The sequence below is a fragment of the Paramormyrops kingsleyae genome, chromosome 16 (genome assembly GCF_048594095.1).
Source record: "Paramormyrops kingsleyae isolate MSU_618 chromosome 16, PKINGS_0.4, whole genome shotgun sequence".
Taxonomy (NCBI): Eukaryota; Metazoa; Chordata; class Actinopteri; order Osteoglossiformes; family Mormyridae; genus Paramormyrops; species Paramormyrops kingsleyae.
Window position 1 is genome coordinate 11,875,418 of NC_132812.1, and position 23,148 is coordinate 11,898,565.

Below are 23,148 nucleotides of genomic sequence, written 5' to 3' on the forward strand. Positions count from 1 at the left end.
GAGCAATGGCGGCAAGAACATCCCTGACAACTGATCTCACTACAACACTTATTACATGACAGATTTTGAACTAGCATTTACAGAGCCAAAAATAGGGAAAAATCCGTCTAAATGAATTTCTCCGAATGCTCTCTTTTCTAGAAAAAAAAAATAAACTCGCAGGTTTAATACGCTAAAAAATTAAAGAAAAATATGCTTTGATCTCATACTAACAATAATGTTTTGAAATTATAGAACTTAAAACATTAACGGAGATCTTCAATTATTCTTAAATTATGGTTCTGAACTTCTGAGCACTTCTTCGCCGATCTGTTAGTCTAATTTTCTACAAGTGATGAAAGCTATAAAAAAGCTAGAAAAATATATGTTAGATCATTTTAACATTTTATTAGTTCACATCGACTCTACAGCTGTGCATGTAGATGTTCGTGTAGAAAGGTTTGTATATGTTTGTATTCCACGTTAGTGTTTGATTAACACCTTCTATTGCACAAGCCTATGTTCATCATAGTTGCGAAATAACGTAAGTTATACTCATTGACTTCAGTGCTTTCTGGAGAAAGTTGAATTACATTAGGATGAATAAGGCATTAATTAGTTCCAAAAAATTTAAAGGCAACAAATGTAAGGCAAATTCATTTCTAAATTAACATAATATTCATATAATATAATGGAAACTCAAAAAACCTAAAAGAATAAGTTTCCTACATAAAATGAACTATACAACCTCTAGCAACACAAATACGGCTTTAAAAACACTGCAAGTCACCAATAAATTATGGTTACAGCCAATCCCTTATGACTATTCATCCATCGAATCTCACTTATCCAATCGACTCGCGTAATTTGGCAGCCACCTCTTTCTAATCTTCCAATCAAATCCGTGAGGTGAGGAGCGCTCCCGCCTCCATGCGCACTCCCGACCGTGACCAGAGAAAGGCGGCCGCTCAAACGCCATCCTATCCCCGGGAGACGACGCTGCGTCCATGGTGCGCGTTCGCGACGGGCGCCTTCACGAACGCATCCCGGGCGAATCGCTGGCTGTTCGTTGCTCTCCGGAGCTCCGGCGCTGCGGGGGAAGCGGGTGATTTCTGCCTTTAAATCTAATGGCGGACGAGCACCACTTGAGAGCGCTTTGAGAGGTCCCTTCACTGAAACGACCACAGACACAGTGAGTACTAATACCCAGTTGTTTTTCCCACCGGGGCGGCGCGTGCATGAATGTTCACCGCCGACGAGCGGCACGTTTATCCCGGGTTCCGTGGGTGTTCGGCCGCGCACCTCGGTTTTCTGGTGCTGCTCGGTTCCGCACTTCGCTGCTATATATAGCCGCGGGTTTCGGCTGCGAAATTTCCCTCGGCTGTCATTGTTATTCTCTGTCCGTTTGTATCGTCCGCCTGGTCCTACAGTACCAAAGCGGCTACACTGGGCTCCGCGGGCTGTCACGCGGTGTCGCGCGGGCATCTCACGAGCCGTGCTACAGCTAGCTGCACGGCTAACATGCGACCTAAGGGGGTGGATTGTGATTATGGTAATTTTGGGGGGGTGCGCAATGACACGAGGTGTTAGAGCTGCAGTCGGGACGAGGAGCCGACAGGAGGGTTGCCTGGCGATGTAAACACGTCCTGCGGCAGCCTTAGTGTAGGTAGCAGGTGATCGGCAGTCCCTAGTACCGTGCCCCCGAAGCCCCGCTCTGCACCACGCTTTGTCTATTTGTATAGCCCGAGTGTTAGTTGTTTTTTTTACGACCGTGGTTTAATTATATGGGATGCCGGTTGAAAATGCGCGGAGACAGGCTCGGCTGACGCACGCCTGTCTCCAGGCTCATCTGCCCGCCGGCTCCGTCCCGTGAAAGCGCCTAATAAATAAGGAGACTTTTTCTGGACCGAATTGCCGGGACATTTGCGCCCCTTGCTAGCGATTCGGCAGTCAGAAAAAAATACAACAGTAAAAAATGAAATAAAAAGAATCTCTCCCTCAGTACAGCTTAATCACATGTCATCTGGTCGCAGAACATCAATGGTGATGTTGACAGATTTATAAGTGTGCATGTGTCATGTAAACAGAAATATACATATATTTATATGTGTGGGTAATTATATGTGTCTATATAAATGTATACCAGCTTCTGGACTAGGATAAGCAGTTAGAAGATGTATGGATGGTTGTACCGTATATGTGTATATTTCTTCATACTGGTGATGATCAGGGTGCATAAAGTACTTACAGTCTGTCAGCAGTGTTTGAAGCCTCAGCAAAGCAGATGGGTCCCACTGTGACACTTTTGGACGACGAGCTGCAAAGCAGCAGGCGGCTGAGTGTGGCCCGTCCCCACACCGTGGTGTCTGGTGAGCGGCGCCGGAGCTGAGGTGACATTGTCATGGGGGACAGCGTGACAGCTTGCCGGTGTGACCATGTGACACGCTTTTCTTCAATCTCCATGAATATCGTCATGCAGCCGTTGCTAACACGTTAATCCACCTATGCAGAAGTGTGGGTCTTCTAATATTGTATGCTCTCTGCTTGCATATTGGTTGTTGTTTAGGTAGACTGAATGCTGTTAGGCTTCCCTAAAATAACCTTGTACTCTGTACATCCATCCATCCATCAGTCTGTTTTGTCCTTTTTCAGATGCTGCCACATTTGTGTGACTTTGTTGGGCAAAGATCAGTCATGATCCCTTTGTGTCGTTTGTCATGGTTCTGGATTGTGGAGGGGAATTCCTGTACCTCCCCAGGAAAGAAACCCCTTGATTGGTGCACTTTTTTGTCCGAATGGACTCTGCCACATTCAGCGACGTCATTTTTTAACATACATTATTCGGGGGTTTAGGGGTGTGGGGTTGCATTTTTCTTCAGTGAGGGATGCTCACGCTGGACCCCAGCTTCCGTCTCTCCCACGTTCCCTGGATTTTTCAAAGCTGCTTCAGGCTTATCTTTGAAATGTTATGTTCTGAATGTTCAGTTTGACTTTAACTATCCCATTGATGAATCGTCCAATAACACGTCTGCTTATCAAATAAAACAACATTTGTTTAAGACTGCATAATTACAACATGATGTTCTTGTTATAAGTCTAGGATATAATTAATATATAAAATATAAAAATTATTGGCTCAGGGATATTACCTTATGTGTGGCTGTTCATCCTCACCTGTGTTCATTTAGCGGTCTCTTACTGAGTCTTTAAGCTGCAGAGTGGAGCTTTGTGGCAAGTTGGCAGTCGCAAAAATATTTCTTTAACTGAAATGAATGTGAGTGCCGTGTGGTCGTAATCCATGACAGAAACAAACCTGACCCTGTTTCCTGGCTGATGTGGAACAAACATGCATTCTGGCCACATATACCCAGATGTGTATGTTTACAGTCTCACTTGTGACCTGGACACCAGCCTGTCTTTATCCTGAATTAGGACATAAACACTCCATGCATTTCTGTGGCTGGTGGTCTGCAATGCTAGGCACCAATGCTTGCCCTTTGCGGAGGAATCCCGCACTAACTGCAGTGATGTTAAGTGAAAAGAAAAAATAAATGATGCTTTATTTTGCTATTTGCACCAGGAAATTGGAATTCTTTAGTTTTCAGTAGAGCTGGGCGATATAACGATATTATATTGGGCATGCTCAATGATCACCAGGGTTTCTGATGACAGGCAAAGCATTTGGCCAGACCCTAGCTTTTTGGTACAATACAGACGTTTATTTACACCCATAATTTGGTAAGCATATTAATATTATGGCTAAAATATTAATGCCATGCATTTTGTGACACCTGAAAGTTAATAATCTGTATAAACTTGGTGTATCTTTATGTTTATTAAATTCAGTTGGTGGAGTTCACCACATAATACTGTTTTGGTATACTACGGTTTGGTATACTTCAGGGCAGTATGCACTGAAGTGGCGGCGAAGAAAGGAACAGCTCAGCAGCCACAATGTCTTTTAAAAGAGGAGATCTTGTGGATAAACGAGGTAAAAAGACATAGGCGGTGTGGTGGTACTTTCTGCAGTTTAAAGTCTGACACGTTTATTAAGCATATGGATCTGCCAAATTTATACTAATTACTAACTTTTGGGGGTCATAAAATGCCTCATATTTTAGCTGTACTACTAATCTGCTTAACAATTTGTGGGCGTAAATAAACGTCCGTATAGTACCGAAAAGCAGGCGTCCAGCCAAATGTTTCGCGTGTCACCTGAAGCCCTGGAGATTATTGTGCATGCGCGATATAATAGTGATATGATATCGCCAAGCCCTAGTTTTTGTATCCTGTCTTGCTCTCCAAAGTCTGAGACATAAATATATACAGTTGAAAGTGAAACTTGTGGTCAAGGGAGCAGGTTCATCCATTTATCCGGCACCCTTGGAACATTTTGGGGGACTAAGGGCCTATGTGAACATGTGACTGTACTGCAGAGCATTTGATTCGAACCAGTGACCTTCTGATCACAGGCACAGAGGCCTAACCCTGCGAGTCACACGCAGTGTTAGTGATGGCGTGAGTTTCTTGGCTTTGCAGTGATGTGACACGCCTGGGCGTTTACTGCTGTAGTGCAATACTAGGCTAATACGGACTTATGGAAAGGAACCATGGGGCCGTTGTATCAATTTTTATGCAGTAAAGCAAGTATTCATTTTGTTGTAATAAGTTTTTTGAACATTTTGAACACTCACAGGGGAGAGGGTCCAGTTAAAATTGTCTTTGTTGTTAGGTCAGGATTTCTCACCTCAGTGTGATGGACGCGGGGGTGAATCACACCAGCACTGAAGAGCATTTTATCCTTTTTAAGCTTTCGTTCCCCCCTTTCGGGAAACATGAACACCCCTGTATAAAATCAGTTTTGATTGCTATTAGAAGAAAAATTGGTGTGCTAAACAGTCGGCTACCGCTGCTAACGCTGACCTCTGGCCTTTTCCTTTTTGTTTTGTCCCCAGGGTTATTAATGTGATATTTTAACTGCCCGCTTACTGCCTTTCAGTCGCTGGTAAGTCTGTTTGCCTGAAGAACAGATTTCAGTAAATGTATTTTTTAACATGTTCTCTTTCTTACCTGAATTGAAATCCAAAATACTATTTACTATATGACAGAATGATATCGTCGGTCTGGATTTTACCCCAGCTTTAGAAAAAGATGGGATGCGGCGTTTTAGAAACCCTTTGCATCAAACGGGATGTAATATGTATATATCGGGTAGAGTGTTCCGCTCCACATGCAGGCACTGTGTAGAGCGTGGTGTGTCCCATCCTCCATCTGAATGTGTGTGTTTGTGATCTTCGTCGTAACATAATGAAACATCCCGGGACGAGTCTCGCAAAGGGCACACACCCTTCTCACTTATCTGGCATTTTAACCTAAAGTGACTTACAGTGGATGGAAGGGTTACAGTTTATCCGCGCTCCCTGAGATTCAAACCCACAAACCTTGTGGTGCTCACATAATGCTCTACTTTTTGAGCTACAGGAACTTTTTGTGTTTATTTGCTCTTCCTATTAGAAATAATTCACCCTCAGGTTTTTAAATTGACTACAAACAGTGAGGTTGGAAATGCAGTTGAAAATGTATGTATTTCTTTTGCTCCCCTGATAGAGTCGGGGACATCCGGCAGTCTGTCTGCCTTGTCCTCTCGGGGGAAACTGCGACAGCGCAGGAATGCCGCAGGTATTCTCAGTTTTAATCTGCAGGATACAACAGGACGTGACTGGCACAGATGGATGGGATGTGAGCGAGCGAGCGAGCGAGCAAGCAAGTGAACAGGCGGGAGGTAGAGCCAGATGCTCTGTGTGGAGTATGCCTTGTTCAGAAAAGCTGGTTTGTTTACCGTGTTATGATCGTACTCATATCTTTAACTAGTAACTTGAAGCAGATGTAATTTCAGACCATGGTAATGGCTAAATGCGGGCTTGGGTTGGGTTATATATAAACTAGTAAAATGTGGCGAGTCATTCAGAGAGTCTGTACAGGCCTGGTGTTGCTGGTCTCTGTCTGACATGGGTTGCAGCGTACAGGCTAACTGGGTGCTGGCTCGCACTCTGTGGCTGTTGGCCTGGTTGTGAGGCCCCACCTGAGATTCCAGAAATAGTCATTTGTCCTCCCCAGAGGCCTGCCCCCCTCCCCGCCAGAGGATCTTTCAGGTGCGGTCATTCATCACACCGATGGCGTTTTGGTTTTTTGAATTCTCGGTTGCATAGCTCCACAACCTCTTTCAGGATGGGTTTTGTAACCCGTTTCATAACCTTAAATGTACAGCGACTGGTGTTTGGCAGAATGGCCATGGGGTGGTGGATTGTCAGCATCATGAGGAGATGGGGCATGTCTCGAATCTCCCCAAGTCACACATCCTTACGCTCACTGTATAAACTCTCGGACAGACATTTGTGTATAAACCGCGTGTAAATATGTCGCATGCGAACCTCTGCTGGCAGACACACCCTGAAACTTGTCATTGTTTCAGATTTTTTTCTCTTTCTGCTTTTCTTGGCAGTTGTTAGAAGGAAATTTGTCTGTTACCTTCGCGCCTGATGATCTTGCCCTTTTAAGGACTGAAGTGGTGTGGTTTGGGGGGGGGGGGGGGCGTGGATGGCTCAGGGCAGGGTGACATCACATGACTCCTACTCAGTTTGACTGTTCGTTATTATTAAGATAAGCTCTGTCTGCACCCCTTCGTAATCCCGCTCAGACCCCAATCCCTGTCCTTCGAACCTAGTTGTGGTCCAACAATATCTTATTGTTTATGTGCGTGTTGCCTCCCCAGTGTGCCCCCCCCCCCCCCTCAAGCCTGGAGTTCATGCATAAATAAAGTGGTCTGCTCCTTTCCTGACCGGGGGCATAACCTTGTGGCATTAGCAGTGTGTCTAGGTTCCTGCTTGAGCTGTGCCTTTCCCATTGCTGTTCCCATCCCATCCCATGTGACTTGCTCCCCTCCCCCCGCTATGACCTGTGTTTCATGCGAATTTCCGTCGCGAGGCTGTGCAAACTGGAGCAGGTCCCGTCATACCTGGAGCAATTGCTCAACATGTGAGTGTGGGGGCGGACGTGCTTTTGATTTGTGCTCAGATGTTTCACTGGTAGGTTTTGGCATGCAGGGCAGAGCTCAAGGGGAATGTTGCCAGTGAACAGGTGGGCGAGGCCTTCTGGAGCCACCTCTGGTGACTCACCATGACTTGCCAGGGGTGCATGTTTGGGTAGGGGGTGTTAAGCTACCCTTTCCCCCCCCCACCCCTGTCACCCCTTGCAGGATTTGGGTTTGCCACATGTGGAATTGGAAGTAGCTTCCTGGGATTTTGCGGTTTTTCATTTCTCTGCCATCAGCTTCTCCCTGTTTCCAGAGGGGCCTTCTCTCCTGTGCCATCATCATGTTTCGACTGAATGTGAGGCAGTTTGAATATCTGCCCCCCCCTCCCCCCGACAGTGGCTGTACAGGATGTTCCTGGTTTTGTTCCCTGTTCAGTTTTACTTTTTTTCGTGTCTGAGTTATTTTATGGTCCTACCTCATGTCTTTTTCTTTGGCCACTGGTCCTGGTACCACGGTACCTGTGGCCTTGTTCCCGTGACGATCAAAGAACCGCATTAATAATGCATTGTAGTATTAAAAGCCCACTACCTAGGTTTTGTAAGCTTTCCCTCCAGGCCCCTCTGGCACCCCAGCTGTCCTGTGTGACCATCTTCACTTTGCACAGTTGTCTTGCCTTTGTGTGGCTTCAGATGGGCCTGTATGGATTCTGGATATATGCCTTCATGGACCCTCCCCTTGTCCAGCCCTGGAGATGCACTCCTGAGTAAATCTGTTTAGGAAATATGGCAGAGTGGTCGAATAGATGAACACCATAAGAGCATGTTTTTAAGAAGCTGTCCACCCTGGTCACTCCTCTCCTCTGAGGCCCAATGGAGTTTGCTCAGGTTTTGCGGACCGGAACGAGTTCGGGGGGATTAACGAAGGAGGAGAGTCGAGGCAGAACCGTGGTCGGCTCAGAGTTACAGAAACGGGGTTTAGATTTGTGGCCTCTGGCAGCGAATCATCTGCCGGGCAACCTGTCCCTGGGTGAGCAGTTTCCTGTCCTCGGTGCAGGTGCAGACACCCTTGGGGCATGATGTCAATGGCTTATAATCCCCTTTGCTCTGAAATGAGCATGGCGGGTGGCGCGACCCTGAAATGTTCTGGTGCTTAAGCTGAGAGTTTAGATTCTGTTAATGACCCTGGGCCCACATACTTAGGCACAAACCCATTCCCCTAGATTTGCCCACTTCCTCAGTCAGTTGGGGCTTTTATGTGTATGTATGTATTTTATGTATTTTTTTTTTCTTTTACTGCATTCAGTTTTGTTCATAAATAATCATAATAATTGATACTTTTATTGATCCCCTCGGGGAAGTTATCTTTACACCTCCCCCAGCTTGCTCTCTGTAGGTAAGAGCAAGCCTGCTGTGAAGGGCAGCACCCAGGGAGCTGGGGGTTAAGGGCCTTACTCAAGGACCCCCAGATGTTCTGAGGCCAGACTCGATCCGGCGACCTTCTGAGCATAGGCACCAAGGCTTAGCCCACTGAGCCACATGCTTTCCCTATGCATTTGGACCCCATGACCGGCAGAGTAATCATATCACGGCTGGGCCCTTGAGCAAAGCCCTTAAACCCACCTGCTCCTGGGGTGTTGGATGCTGCCTGATCCTGCTCTCTGACCACAAGCTGCGTCACTTTGGACAAAAGCTTCTGCCGAATAAATAAATGTAAATGTGATTTTACGTCCAGGAATGCAAAGCTGGGTAATTGTTCAACTTCCATGGTCTGTAACAGTGCTGGGGACTTTGTAATTTGAGATCAGGACTTAATCCCTTCTAGTGTTTTCTACTCTGAACAGATTAAAAAAAAACAATAAGGCTGCTGGAGGCTCTCACAGGTTTACAGGGTGCAGCGTCTGTTTTTCTTCCTTCCTTGTAATACTGCTCCTGTAAGTTAGACTCGTTTTGGTTGACAATAAACGTGTTCTTTCCAGGGACAACATAGCAAACTGGTTAAGGATATGCTGTCGTACCCAAAACGTTGTTGGTTCACGTCCCGTTGTGTTTGTGAAAAAGCGGCTTAGGCTGAATTGCTTCAGTTGAATATTCAGTATGTCAATAAATTAAGTATTGGTTTTCTTTTTGGCAAAACGATCAGCTGAGCAACTAAATGAAAGCATGTCCTTGCCGCCATGCTGTTTCTGTTTACCATCGCCACTGCAGTGCCACGCGAGTCCTGTGTTTTACAGTAGTTATAAAGTAACATGGTAATTAACAGGCCCAAATTCCAGCTGCCCCTTGGTCCCTGTGAGCACGTTTGTCCTTCTGGTAGGGCTGTGTGAGGATGCAGGGTCCTAGGGTCTGCCCTGTTCCTCATGCTTCCTTTTGCCTTATGCTGGCACTCACGCTTGTGCTAATGGAGGTTTCCTGGCTGCATGCATAGGCTGATGCATCTGTCCACCATGGCACTGCAGGGCTCCCACTATGGCAATACTCCCAGAAAGGGGGGGGGGGGGGCAGAGAAGGTTTGGTGTTGAAGTGTGAGATGGAGACCTGTATGGCCCCAGTGCATAGGAGAGTGTTTGAAGGGGGCTTCTGTTGGCCAGACTGTACTCATCAATCTCCACTGTCCCCTGTCCCCTCATAGTCCCTGGAGGAGTGTGGGTCAATGGCCTGGCACCAGGGTCCGGTTGTTTTTTGCCTGCTCAGTGGCAGCCTGACCCAGCAGAACTGATTTTCCTCCTGCTCTTAACTTGGCGTGGCAGCATCATAAATCACACCGGCACCGTGGCTGCACTGTCCAATTGCACGTTCCCTGTGACCGATGAAGACCAGCTCCTGATTTAAAGCCAGTCGTTACCAGGCTATAGTGAGGCGGGGTTAAAAAAAAAAAAAACAAAACTGTGTTTTCCCCAACTCCTGTTCTCATCTGCATTTGAAATGAGCCTCACAGAGTATGCCAGGCACTTCATATATACTGAGAATTTGTAATTTTTTCCCTCGTTTCTGGGGCAGCTTTTAGGGTGGAGTGAGGCACCTGATTGGTCGCTGCTACACTCACTGTTCCTCTTCGCACCTTAAAATACATGCCCGGCCTCACGCACGCACCCGAGGAGTCGACACAGCCCGGCTTTTTTCTTTCGCCACCTGGGCTCGTGTGCTGGATGCCCTCCAGGACTTATTTCATATTTTTTTTATAGGGAACAGAGAAATGAGGGTCAGGTGTGCCTGGAATTTTAACAGCAGATCCGGGAGATGTCGTTCCGATAGGCGCGGCGGGAGGGGGAGGGCTCCGTGGGGTGCCTGCTCATCCGACGGGAACATTTTAATTTGGTCCCCGTTTTCCAGTCGGGCCAGGCGTGTTATGGCAGGCGAGGATACGTTCCCTGTGCGGTATCGGGGGAAGAGATGGAGATGGTCCTTCTCCAAATTCCGCTTATTTACATTAAAATATTCCATGTCCCCAAATTCCCTGAATTTATTCACGCTCCGCTCTGCCCCAAGGCTGTCGGGGCTATTTATACAAGCAGCTCCTGACGTAAAGAGCGTATGTGAGCAGGACAGACGGAAGGGGTCCCACTCTGAGGGAGTGGTTCTTCCCGATTCCGTGTCAGGGGCTGGTGGAGTGGTGGTTGAGGAACCGGTTTTATAGATGCCATAAATCACTGAAAGTCATCTCCAAGAAAAACGGCTCTTGTTTTACTTGCCCTTCTGTAGAAGGGTGGCAGGACGAGGATGGAGGAGGCGCGGACGGCTAGGGATCACAGCTAAACAGGTCGTGTCTCATTCGGCCGACTGCTTTTAGCTGAAGGAGCCCCTTGGTAATGTTACTTACAGCCCTGGTGCAGTTTGGGTCTGTTTCTGTAAATGTTAATTTGATCATTTGAGTTTGCTGTATGCTGTATACTATTGGGGGTGGGGGAGGTGGAGGTGATTGTTGTCATGCAGAAATACGCAAGTGAGTGAGCCTGACACGTCTCTGTGGACACAATGGAGAGAACCAGGAACACCTGGGCATGGCATGTGAGATCATTATTAACTCAACAGAGAGTAGAAGTCTGACGTATACAATTCCGCTCTGTTAAAAAGGCAGCCTTTAAAACAGGGAATGGGGAGGATAAACAGAATTATGTTAAGGGTATTAGAAGCCTCCAAGATGGAAGATTTACTGTAGCTGATATTTTGCCTCTTGGATTCTCAGTTTTTTGGAGATTGCTCCAGGCCCTTGTGAAATGCCTGGGTTGTTCAGGCCATTGCCTTGTTTTCCCTGTGCACATCACTGCATTTCTGAACGAATGCATATAAGAAAACACCAGGCTTATTTTTAGTTTGTCTTTCCTGTGTTTTGAGGCAACTTTTTGTTTAGTTGATTAGTTGAATGAATGAATTTACTTGGGTTTCTCTTACCTTGCTTGAGTTCAGTTATTTAACTATTTGCGGGAAACTGACTGAGTTCTTTAAACGTCTGTTTAGCGGACTGATCATGTGGATTGTTTGTCTGGGATCGGAATGCCTCCAGGATTCCGATTCTAGAGCCTCTCATCCGTTACCCGTCAGTGCATGGCAGAATATTAATCAGTTTTATTTATGAAATGCACGGTTTTGGAAGACACACAGTCGGTCTTGAATTGTTTCTTTCTTTAGCTTCCAGATGGCTGAAATTTTGGCAGAAAAATCCTTTGAAGTCGGCATATTACCAATCGTCTATTAGAATGCGGGAAAATGGGAGTAAAAAGTCAGATTCCACTCGGTCTTTGTTTTATTTATTTTTATATTGTTGATGTTTGAGAGAAGAATAAAGCTTGTAGCCAGAATGTCATTGTGATGTTTCTAGAAGAATAGTAGTAATTAGTATGTGCAAGTTTTCTCAGACCTGAGTAATTTTGTAATCTTTGTAGGGTTGGACTTTGTAGGGTGGTTCGGTACGGTCCACGTACGGCGATGTACGGTCTACGTTGGCTTCTAGCATATATGGTGGAAGTCTTGGTCTGGGTTACTCCACACTATCGGTGCCCTGAGGCTGTTTTCCAAAACCAGTGGTGGACCTCAAACCCCCTCGATGCCCTCTGTACGTTCGGCTCCCCCGTCGACCCGGCTGGACGTGGTACTTCAACGGCTGAGTTGCTCTCTGCGTCGGGACCCTCTGCCCTCCGCCTGAGGCGAATGACGGCCCCGGGCAGCCGCCGCTGAAGTAGCTGCCAGCTTCGTGCTGCTCGCTTGTTAGAGTGCCGTTTCCAGCTGCATCGCTTTACAGTGCCGATGTAGTGGTAATTGAGTCGTCTGTCCGCAGGGGTCTTTAGTGCTCAGATATACATCCAAAGGGGGCGGTGGCGCAGGAGGGAGAACGGGCACGTGGATGTGGCCCACAGCGCCGGGAAGATGATGTTCAAAGTAGAGCCCTCAAAACCAGGGAAAAACAGCATGACCTCCTTTAAAAAACCAGAACCCTTCCATTTGTCACCCCAACCTGGTAGGGCGACAGCCCTGTCCCTAAATAGATACAGCAAGGTTCACTCCCGAGCATGAGCTGCTGGTTTTAACACTGCTCTGAGCTTGGTGTCTTGCTGGGTGTCCAACATGACCTAACACTCGCTGTTTCCTCCAGGGTCTTGCCCTAATGTTCAGTTAATACTGAACCCTGACTCTTCATTACATGTGGTCGGTGTTCAGTACCAACAGAACATGTCCTCTGGGGTTAGTGAGCAGCCACTTGTGTCGCAGTATCCCGAGTGAGCAGCTCTGCCCACCGTGCACTGTCGACATCTCTCCTGTCTCATAAAAGCCAGCTTGATTTGTGGAATTTGAAAGGGGATGCCTTCGGTCTCCGCAGTAATGTGTGAAGAACGTGCTCAGGAACCACAAACATGGACATGGGAGGATGATGTCCGGTCTTTTTTGGGTCTTTTTTCCCACGTGGCACGTGAAGGAGAGCGCAGGGTTTTGGCCTGTGCTGCGGTAGCTCTGCTAATTCCCTCTCAGAGGGCTAACCCCGTCTTCCAGCTGCTGTCCAGCACTGGGCTTCTGGGATAACAGCTTGCATTGCTGGTCTGATGACTTTTTAATGAAGGTGCTTTGTAGTGCCTGAAGATGGGTGACGCCAGTGGCAGTAGCAGGCAAAGGCATCCCCCCTCCTCCCCTTGTCGCTCAGCTAACCTGTTAACTGATACCGTTTAGATTAACGGATGTGGCTGTTCAGGTTGACCCGGGAGGAGTTTGTCTCCACAGGTGCTGGGAAATGGCTGCTCAGTGTGTGCTGATCTCCCTGGGATACGGGCTCCATGGCACTTCCTCATCCCCCCTTATTGGCATGGCGTCCTGGTGCCGCGGTGTTTTATTTTTAGCCTTGATGTTAAAGGGCCTTTATCTCAGAACAATAGGGCTGTTGCAGCAAGCAGAGATCATTTCCCTATGGTACGGTAAAGTATCTATGGAAATTTGCATCCTTGTTGCTTCCGTGCCTCCATTCCAGATCAGAGCCACGTCTCCTCCTGTAAATCACGTGCCTGGGGTGTCTGGAGCTGGAGTGCTCGGTATCTCGATGACGTCTTCTGGCTGGCCGAGTGAAAAGGCACCTTGGGCACATTTGCTCTCCTCCTCTCTCCTTCTCCCTCCCCTTCCTCTGTCCTCTGTTGCTTTTTTGGGTTATTTATCCACTCAGCAGATGCAGAGGATGATGTCATTGTTCTCTAACCCACTCGTGCACCTGTGTTCGCTTCTCAAGAGCGTGCCCGCTGTCCCGTGCATCCACAGTGCCTGCGTTGGCGTCTCGGCCGCTGGACGCAGGCCCTGCCACAGAGCTTGAACCCTCTGGCCGCATTAGTGCCATCGGAGGCCCCCAGGGGCTCCTTGCTTTGACCGTTGCTGCCGTCGCTCCTGATTGTGACCTCCACGATCGTTATGGCCTCATCTGCTAATGCAGCTGATGTGCGGCCCCGCGCTGGCCCAGGGTATGCCATCGTTCACCCCTTGCTGACCGATCCTTGCCCCAGATTTCCCTCGCCAGCTCCATCTGCAGGATGGGTGGCGAGGGGGATGCTGAGATGGTCCCTTGGAGCCTCAGCTGTCTGCGGAGTGGCCTGTTCTGAGCTGCAGGAACAAGGTAACCATATATGGACAAATTGCAGGAGAGAAACCCGTATTTGCTCAATTTGATTGCTTTGCTCGATAGCTGGGGGAGGGGGTGGGGGCCTCCCAACTTTGGGCCTGCAGTCGTGCCTCAGCCTGTCCCCCCCTTATGGGGCGGGGCTGTCTCATAAGGGCACCCCCACTTCCCCATACTGGGTGGGGTGCAGGTTCTTTCATCCTGGATCTCCAGGGCTCCTCCAGCAGGCCAGTGGCCATCTGCCGCAGCCTTACGCCCGTGTCATTCGCTGTACGTATTTGGTGCTCCGATGAATTTTTAATGAAATCCTTTCACCCTGAGCCACTTATGTAAGTGTTAGAATGAAGCCCCCCCCCCCCCCCCCAGCAAGCAGAGCCAGGCTGCTCCCAGCTGCTCCCACACCATCACTGTAGGGCTACGTCACGGCCTGCCAGCGAGGTCCACCCGGCCCGGTACTGATCCGTTTGCTGACTCGACACAGCGAAGCGCTTTTTCCCTTAATTGAACACCATTATCAGTAGTGCTTCAGGGGTGGGAGAGAGGGGCTTCGTGGCACGGTCTGGTGGATGTGTTCTGGAGACCCAGCATTCCATCTGGGTTGCTCCGTGTGACTGATCAGCTGATAGGCTTGGGGATACCCACCGGATCTGCCCCCCTTTATCTCCTGGAAGTGAGCCCACCCCTATTCCACACATGTGCTTCCTTGTTCCTGCTGCTGTAGCAATGTTCGCTCAGTGTAACATCCATATGATTGTGCTCCAGCATTCCCCCCTTCTGCAGGTTTTATGGGTTACGGTAGTGTGGAGGTTGGTGGGGGGGTGATCTCTCCCTCCTTATGCTGCAGGCATCTGCTTAGGTAATGTATACACTAGCGTCAGCCCAGTAACATGGATGCATTAACAAGTGTAAAGCAAGAGTCACTGCGGTGTTGGACTGGGTGGCGGTGGGGGTGGGGGGCGCTCAGATTATTATATTATGGTGGTTATCCAAATGTTAGGAAGTAACGCGTCAGCGCAGTGTTTTCAGAGCACACTCTCACGCGGGACTTTAGCCCGGGCTTAGCTGCGACTTATTGATCCAGAAACGCCTTTCATTAAGCCTGTGTTTTTATTGCGAAGTGGAATAAGCAAACCGTGTGAGGGAGCATGTGCTTTAATTAAACGCTGCGTAGTTCGTTTAGGGTTTAAATGCTGTTTATCAGGACGGCTTTATGTGGAAAATTGTGGTGATGGCAACTGAAATGGAAAGAGTCTCATGAAGACCCAGTGTTGTCACCTCCCAGAGTGCTGGGGCCGTCATAAGGGCGTGATTGGTGTCGCCATGCCGACCACAGTTACTCACACATGTGCTCAGTGTTAATATTAATTTCTTTGTGGGGACTCTATTCATTTCTTCTTAACCCCTACCCAGGCCTAACTGAAACCATAAGTAATCAAACAAAATACAAGACTTTTGGCAAATTTAGTTTTTTGATTGATTGATTTTTTATAAAATTAAGTGTCCCCTTATGAGGACAGAAAAATCTCCCCACAAGGTCAAAATATCAGGTGTTTATCATATTGTGCAGGCATTTGGTCGCCATAATCAATAATCTCAGACACACACACACACACACACACACACACACACAGAGCATTGCAGACATGTGCCTTGTTATCAGAATTGATGCCGAAGCCAGGCTGTGGGAGCATTGAGCTGCAAGGCCGACTCCCACTCTCCGCTTGCAGATGCGCAGTTCCTTCGTTTATTCCTGCCCATGGCGTGCCTCTGCATTTTGCCCAGGAACGAGCTGCAGAGTGATCGATTTGCCCTGACAGCCGTAAATAAGGGCAGAGGGGTGGGCATGGGGCGTTCGTCTGGGGCATTATGGTCCCGCTCTGCAGAGGGGTGGGCATGGGGCGTTCGTCTGGGGCATTATGGTCCCGCTCTGCAGAGGGGTGGGCATGGGGCGTTCGTCTGGGGCATTATGGTCCCGCTCTGCAGAGAGGTGGGCATGGGGCGTTCGTCTGGGGCATTATGGTCCCGCTCTGCAGAGGGGTGGGCATGGGGCGTTCGTCTGGGGCATTATGGTCTCTGCAGAGGGGTGGGCATGGGGCGTTCGTCTGGGGCATTATGGTCTCTGCAGAGGGGTGGGCATGGGGCGTTCGTCTGGGGCATTATGGTCTCTGCAGAGGGGTGGGCATGGGGCGTTCGTCTGGGGCATTATGGTCCTGCTCTGCTCTATTCCCATTTTCCCACGGTGAGAGTGCGGCACGGCTCCATATCCAGTGACCAGCAGCAGGTGCTCTCTGGTGTTGTCTTTTTATTCCTTATTTATTGCACCCTGAGTGGTATTAAGGTAGTGGTTTTGTCCATTGGTGCCGTAATGAGTGTGGCACCGTCCAGTTGAGTACCTCTGCGGTTTGCCGGGAGGGCTTGCGGGATGGGGGGGACTGTCCTTGTGACCTGTGGAGAGGTCTTTGTACAGAAATGTTCAAAAATGTTCACTACCAAAAGGTCTGCATTTCATTAAGATGATGGTGGTGATCTGATCTGTTCCTGTCACCTTTCTGATTCAGCCTTTTTCCCAAACTCTGCTGTCCATGCGAATCTTTGGCGGGGGGCTTTGGCTCTGGTGCTGCAGTTTTTCACCTGGCTGAGGGCGAGGTCTGATTGACAGTGCTCCTCACTCACTATGCCCAGGCTAACTTCTCTCCAGTAGCAGCCTCCTGGAGCTCCTTCCCTCCCTTTCAAACTCCATAGCCATCTGTGGCTCTGACACACTGGAGTGGTAGCTGTACAAATGCCCCCCACTGAACTCAAAGACCTTTGGATAATTATATTTCATTGTACCCTCGGCTCCCTCCCCTCGGCTCCCTCGCCCCCACCCCTCAGCTCCCTCCTCTCGGCTCCCCTCGCCCCTTCCCCTCGACTCCCTCACCCCCTCACCTCGACTCCCTTGCCCCCTCCCCTCAGCTCCCTCCTCTCGGCTCCACTCGACTCCCTCGCCCCCTCCCCTCGGCTCCCTCCTCTCGGCTCCCCTCGCTCCCTCCTCTCGGCTCCCCTCGCCCCCTCCTCTCGGCTCCCTCGCCCCCTCCCCTCGGCTCCCTCGCCCCCTCCCCTCGGCTCCCTCGCCCCCTCCTCTTAGCTTCCCTCAGCTCCCTTGCTCTCCGTCCCCACTCCTCTTGGCTCCCTTGCCCCCCCCCATCCTCTCGGCCTCCTTCCCTACCTCCTCTTGGCTCCTGGCTGTTTTTTTTTTCTTTTAAGCCCCCGCAAGGCAAGCCTCTTGTCGCCCTGCCTGGACCCTTCAAGTCCAATGCGCCCCAAGAGCCCTGGGTTCTGCTTGCTGATGTTTCACTGCACACGGCTGACATTTGAACCAGGAGTTCGGCTCGGATGAAAATCTCCGGACCAGCAGAGCAACAAATTCGATTTTTTTTTTTTTCCTTCACTGGAGGCGCCTGACTCAAGATGTCAAGTTAAAACTGTAGTGACTTAATGTTTTTCTCCCCTCTTCTAAGCCGAAAAGCAATTTGCCATTTTTAGTCTGTCCTGTTTAACTTGCAGTCCAAGGCGGGAATGAGTTTTTCCTCTTATTCTGGGTGTGTGACGTGGTCTATTCATTGCCCCCCCCCTCCTCCCCCCCCCCAAATCACTGTCATTGTGCCCTTGCTGCTGAACTGTCCGGAAGACCTACCGCAACCTTGGGCTGTCCAGCATGGTCCAAAACAATCCAAATCTAGTACAACACTTCCCAACATAGTCCAAACAGTACCAACATGGTCCAAAACTGTCCCAAATGGTTCAAAATACTTCCGATTGCTTCCTTTTCTGTAAGGGCGTCATTGGGGCCGAGTGTGGGGAGGTTATGGGGCTTTTCTTGAGCCTTCCTCACGCGCCACTTCATCAGCTTGCTTTGTGTTTGCCTTCGTCACCCTTGTTTGCTATTTAGGGGATTTTATGTACCAGTAAAACAATCAGACAAAGTAACCGCAGAGAACATGCTGTCTACCAGCACTTCCCAGTAGCCAGTAACCCTTTAAAGACCACATTGTCCCACATCTCTCTGTATCTTACTGACCGTTTCTAACACGAACTGCAGTGGGGGTAAGTGTTCGCCCGCCTGTCCCCGTGGATGGGATTCAGAGTGTGGGGGCGAGATGACGTAGCGCTTAGCTGAGGTTGTGCATCTGTGTAGCAACTTCCTGAAGGACAAATGCTACGCGGTGCCCCCTTCTATGTTTGGTGTGAAGGTCCAAGTTAGTGTGGGTCATGTGAAGCTAAAGCAGAGTGCGTGGCTGTGTCTGGTTTAGCTATCAGGATGCGTGGTGTGATGTAATGCTTCTGCGTGTTTCTCCAGGCACCGTGCCGTGCATAAGGCTGGCCGGCTCCTTCGGCTGGGTCACCGAGGACCTGCCCGTGTGTGACCTCTTGCCGGACTCGTAAATCTTTCCATTTATGGCCCATCCCCTTGTCCAAACCCCCCACACCCTCTGCATGCCTGGTCCCATGGGCCCCTCCGTCTGCCACATGAGTGGCCCCACAGTCGCTGGCAGGGGCTCCTAATGGCACATCATCTCCCTTGGGGCCCCACGGAGAAAAGCTCTCTGGGTGCTACGACTGTTTTTACCTCCTACCGTCCTCTCCTGGTCTCTTTTCCAGAGACACACCAGTATGGCCCGACTTGCTTTTAAAGCATTTTCCATCCACGCGTCCACCTATTGATCGACCCCTTCCCAAAATAGCCTTCCCCGCTGAGGGCTGTGGTCAGTTGTGGTTTTGGTGGGGATGCCTTAAGTTCTGTGTTGTAAACGATCAGTGAGCAGTTCTTTTTAATATATGAAATATTCTCTATGAAAAGTATACTTAGTCTGTATTGATTGCTTCCTGCAGTTTGCAGTTAAAATACAAATATCAGGTGTCTTGCAGTGACTTTGACGAGGCTGGAGTTACCTGCATCGTGTTGATACATCTTAGGGAGATTATCTTCTCAGGGGGGAGAAACACTGCTCTGTAATAGATGTTTTTTTCCTACTAACAGGTTTGCGAGCTTTTCAGGCACGTCTGCCGATGTTTGTCAGTGGGTTGGGAGCCACATGACACACGGTCGACTTCATCAGACCATTCGAACCCAGGACCCCAGTGGAGTCCTGCTTACAGTGAGCCATTTTCCTCAAACACAACCTCAAAAGGTCATTTCAAAATTAGGTTTTTGCTAAAGATCTGATGAAAATTATATGTATTTCTGACTTGTACAAAGTCAGCCTGGCCAGTAGGGATCAGTCTGCTGTGCCCTTCATACCAACTCTAATAATATTATGTGACTGTCTTACTGAGCCATTTCTCCATTTTCTTTGGTCTCTTACCATGGTGACTCTTAATGCAGTGTCATGTTTAACATTTAACATCTTTTAATGTCTGCACTTCTGGCCTTAATTTGTTTCAAATCAGCATGTTTGGAAAATCACTTAAGCACTTTGGGAAAGCTGTTTTTGAAGACGCTATATAAAAATTGAATGAGACTGAAGTGAATTATAAACCACAGGTGGGGATTTAACACAGTAAGAAGTGAAGGGTGTGTTTATCCATTTTCTAACCACTAATCCTTGTCAGGGTTGTGGGGGGGGGAGCTGAAACTTCTCTGGGGGAGCATAGGGCATGAGGCTGGAGTGCTCCATGAACAGGATGCAAACACATCTGCTAATTAGGGAAAGTGCTTGTTTTCATGAGAGAAAATCACCCAGACTCTATCTCTGCACAGAGGGTAGGGTGGGATTCGAACCCCGAACCCTGGAGACAAGAGACAGTGCTACCCACCGTACTGCCCTTGGTGTGCTTGTGTTGGCTTAAAATACAAAAAAGGCATGCATATTCAAGTTTACATTTGGCACTCAGCACCAGTGAAATGATCTCTACTGCAGATATCCTGAAATAGATATTCCCCATATCCCTAAATACTGTGCAGGAAACACGCTCCCCAGCTTCATAGGAAGTGACAGTGGCAGACTGGGACATGTGAGTGTGCAGCGCACATGTTCTTGTTTATGGTAATTTATAAAGTATATGTGGGCTTTCATATTGGTCCTTTTCTGGAATTTGCACTGGGTTGTGTGACGATGAGGCTCAGAGGAAGGATTTGCCTCCCCCCCCCCCTTCCCCAGTAATCATCAACCAGTTATCCGGGGGTTTATAAGGGAATGGAGGATGGCAGGTCGGGGGGGGGGGAGGTCTCTCGGCTCCTCTTCTATGCTATTATCTGTAACACAGTGTCCTGACCAGTCACACAAAAAAACAATCTGTCTAAAATATACTCCGGGTCAGTTTGAGATACAGGAACATATTCTTGCATCCTCCAAATGCCCCCGCCAAGCCGGCATTCGTCCTGTGTCCTTCCTGTGTCCGATGTGCCTGTCTCAGACATCGGCGTCAGGCCCTGAGAGAGTCGGCAGGCTCTTCCCATCCAACCCGCTGAAAAGGTAGGACAGGAAGTGGGGTTTAGGGGGTAAAAAAAAAAAAAAAACATGTAGCCTGACACTAAAAAGCAGGAGCACAGCTGTTAACCTGAATGTCAGCTGTGAAATGTCTGCACCTGCGATCTGTGCTGCTTTTTTGAGGATACAGTTCAGGGAGCCGTCCCCACAAAGACGCTAGAGACTGAGAAATGTGTTGTCGCGCTCAGTTCCTCTTTTTTTCATTCTCTTATGCAGAGATACTTAAATAAATTATTTCAGCTGAGACGTCCTTCAAGGTTAGCCGTGTCTGCGACTGTAAACTGGCAAAGCAGGTCGTCAGTTGACACATCCTGGTCGCAGTTTCAACATCTCCCTCCCTGCAGTGTCACTCCCTCCAGGATATATACCACACTGTGGTTCTTCATTTACTGATGGATTTATTCTTCTTATTGTCATCAATCCACCGTCAAACTGTTCACAGTCAAATGAAAGATGTGCACATTCAAATCAAACACTGTAGAAAGTAAAACATAAATACACCCAATGAAACATAAACATAAATAAACATACCTTCCTTGCTCCACACAACCAAGAGGGAATGAGTCCACTTGAAGGAATATCAACTTCAAGACAGGAAACGTAACATCACATTAAACTCTTTAAACCGGTATGCAAAACAACTTCTATTCATAGCTTCATGGCAGAAACACTGCCATTAAAACATCTGTGCACAACATACAACGTAACGTAGTTACTAGTTAGTGTTAATACAAATCAAATCAATATTTATGAAAATAAATCAAATAAGGAAAATAAAATGCAAGAATAACATTAAGAAATATGTAAACAAAACATATCCGGAATGGCATATTTATGGCAGCTAAAGATGCATATAGAATAGGAAATGTACCAAAAGCATGGTACTTGGTGTGGTGGAAAAGCAGGCTAAGGTGAGGGTTTGGCACATTGACTGCCCCAAGAGGCTCTCTAGGGGGATTCCCTCTCTGTACAGGAGCACCGTCCGTTAGACCCCTGAGTGGATATATGCAAACAGCATTTATCGTTACCCTGTTCGCTGGGCGTGTACCGCCGCCTGGCAACCCTAATGAACCTGGACTCAACAGCACCCCCTGGCGTTGTGGAACATGGTGACGGGCCGCCGGCCTTTCTATTCCTCTGATTTATAAACTTTTCCTTTACTTATTTGGCTGCGGTATTCTGTTCTGTATTTTATTATGGCGGCACAGTCGATTTCGATTTAACCTTTAGCCTTTGACCTTTTCCGGTGTCCATCATGCTGCTCAACTGTACTGCTGTGACTGGCACTTGGTGTAGCAGAGATGGAAACCAAGTCCCTGTTGGACCTGCTGGACCCACTCATCTATGCCTGTTTCTTTCCTTCCCCCATTCCCTCCTTCCATCCCCTCCTCCCCTCCTCCTCTCGCTCTCTCCTTCGTTCTCAGTTCACTTCAGTTCATCTGTCTCAACCTTAATGACAAATGATATGAATCGGCAAAACGTTTGGCCAGAAGCATACGTTTACATGTCAGCCTGCCCGACCCCCCACCCCCCCGTTTTTGGATCAATCAGACCCTGCTGAATGTGTGTGAGCCGCATGGCATTTGCTGTTTTCTCCCTGCCTATTTTCTCCCCTGCTCCTGCCCCCAGTGTCCCGGTTTTCTGAGGCTAGGAGGACGTCACAGACTGTGACGGTGCTCATGTCCTTCAGGAGTGCTGGCCTGCCCATTCACCACTCACTCTCTCGTTATCTTCTGCCCTGGTTAATGCTTGTGTTTACTTCTCTGGAAGATGCTGACGTAAAAACTGTCCTGAATAACCCAACCTGTCCCCCCCATCATCTTCCTGAAGGCCCATCTCACCTACCTTTCTAGGCGTCCCAAAAAGGTGACTTTAAGGCAGGACACCTCCTTCCATTCGAGTCCACCACTCCCCCCCCTGTGGAGACCGGGTCACCATGCCTGGTTAAACTTTCCTGCCCTTTCCAGAGAAAATAAGTCTCCTTTAGCTGATCAATTGTATTTTCTTTACATCTGGGTTCTCAGAGAGAGAGAGAGAGAGAGAGAGAGAGAGCTGGGCTGGGCTCCAGTTGGGTCTATCAGGTTGGACGCCCATTTGCCACGTGCACCTTTGCAAGTGGTGGCCATGTGACCTATACCACACAGGTATAGCGTCCTTGTTTGCACCCCCTTGTCTCTCACCCCGCCCCCCCCCCCCCCATCAGACAGCACGTCTCACAGTACGCTATACCTGTGTGAGAGGAGCTACTTTTTTATGGCTCCTCTGGACGTGCCAGTAACCGGCAGAGCACGTCAGGATCGTGGGGGGTCAGTAACCGGCAGAGCGCGTGAGGATCGGGGGGGGGGGGGGTCGTCAGTATCAGTGACAGGCAGAGTGTAGTCAGGGCTGGAGGGGATCAGGGAGTGTGTGCCCTGGGCCTGACATACTCTGCTCGAACCTCCCTCGTTAAGTGGGGGGTTTAACCTCGCCGTACCTCCCCACAAACTGACAGAAGGAGGTGCTTTAAGCTGAGCCTCCATGCGGAAGCCTCTCCGTGACGCCCAGTCCGGCCCCTTCAGCTCCCCGTTACCCGTGCTGACTCAC

General features: G+C 48.8%; 1 protein-coding gene across 4 annotated transcripts in view; it reads left to right on the plus strand.

Moving 5' to 3' along the window:
* Positions 1 to 919: 919 nt before the first annotated feature.
* LOC111845408 (adenosine deaminase RNA specific B1) overlaps positions 920 to 23,148 on the plus strand; it is a 77,001-nt gene continuing 54,772 nt past the window's right edge. For all 4 annotated transcript variants that reach the window (XM_023814804.2, XM_072700963.1, XM_023814805.2 and 1 more), the window contains exon 1: positions 920 to 1,171. The gene's annotated coding sequence lies outside the window, so the exon portion shown is untranslated. The remainder of the gene's footprint in view (positions 1,172 to 23,148) is intronic.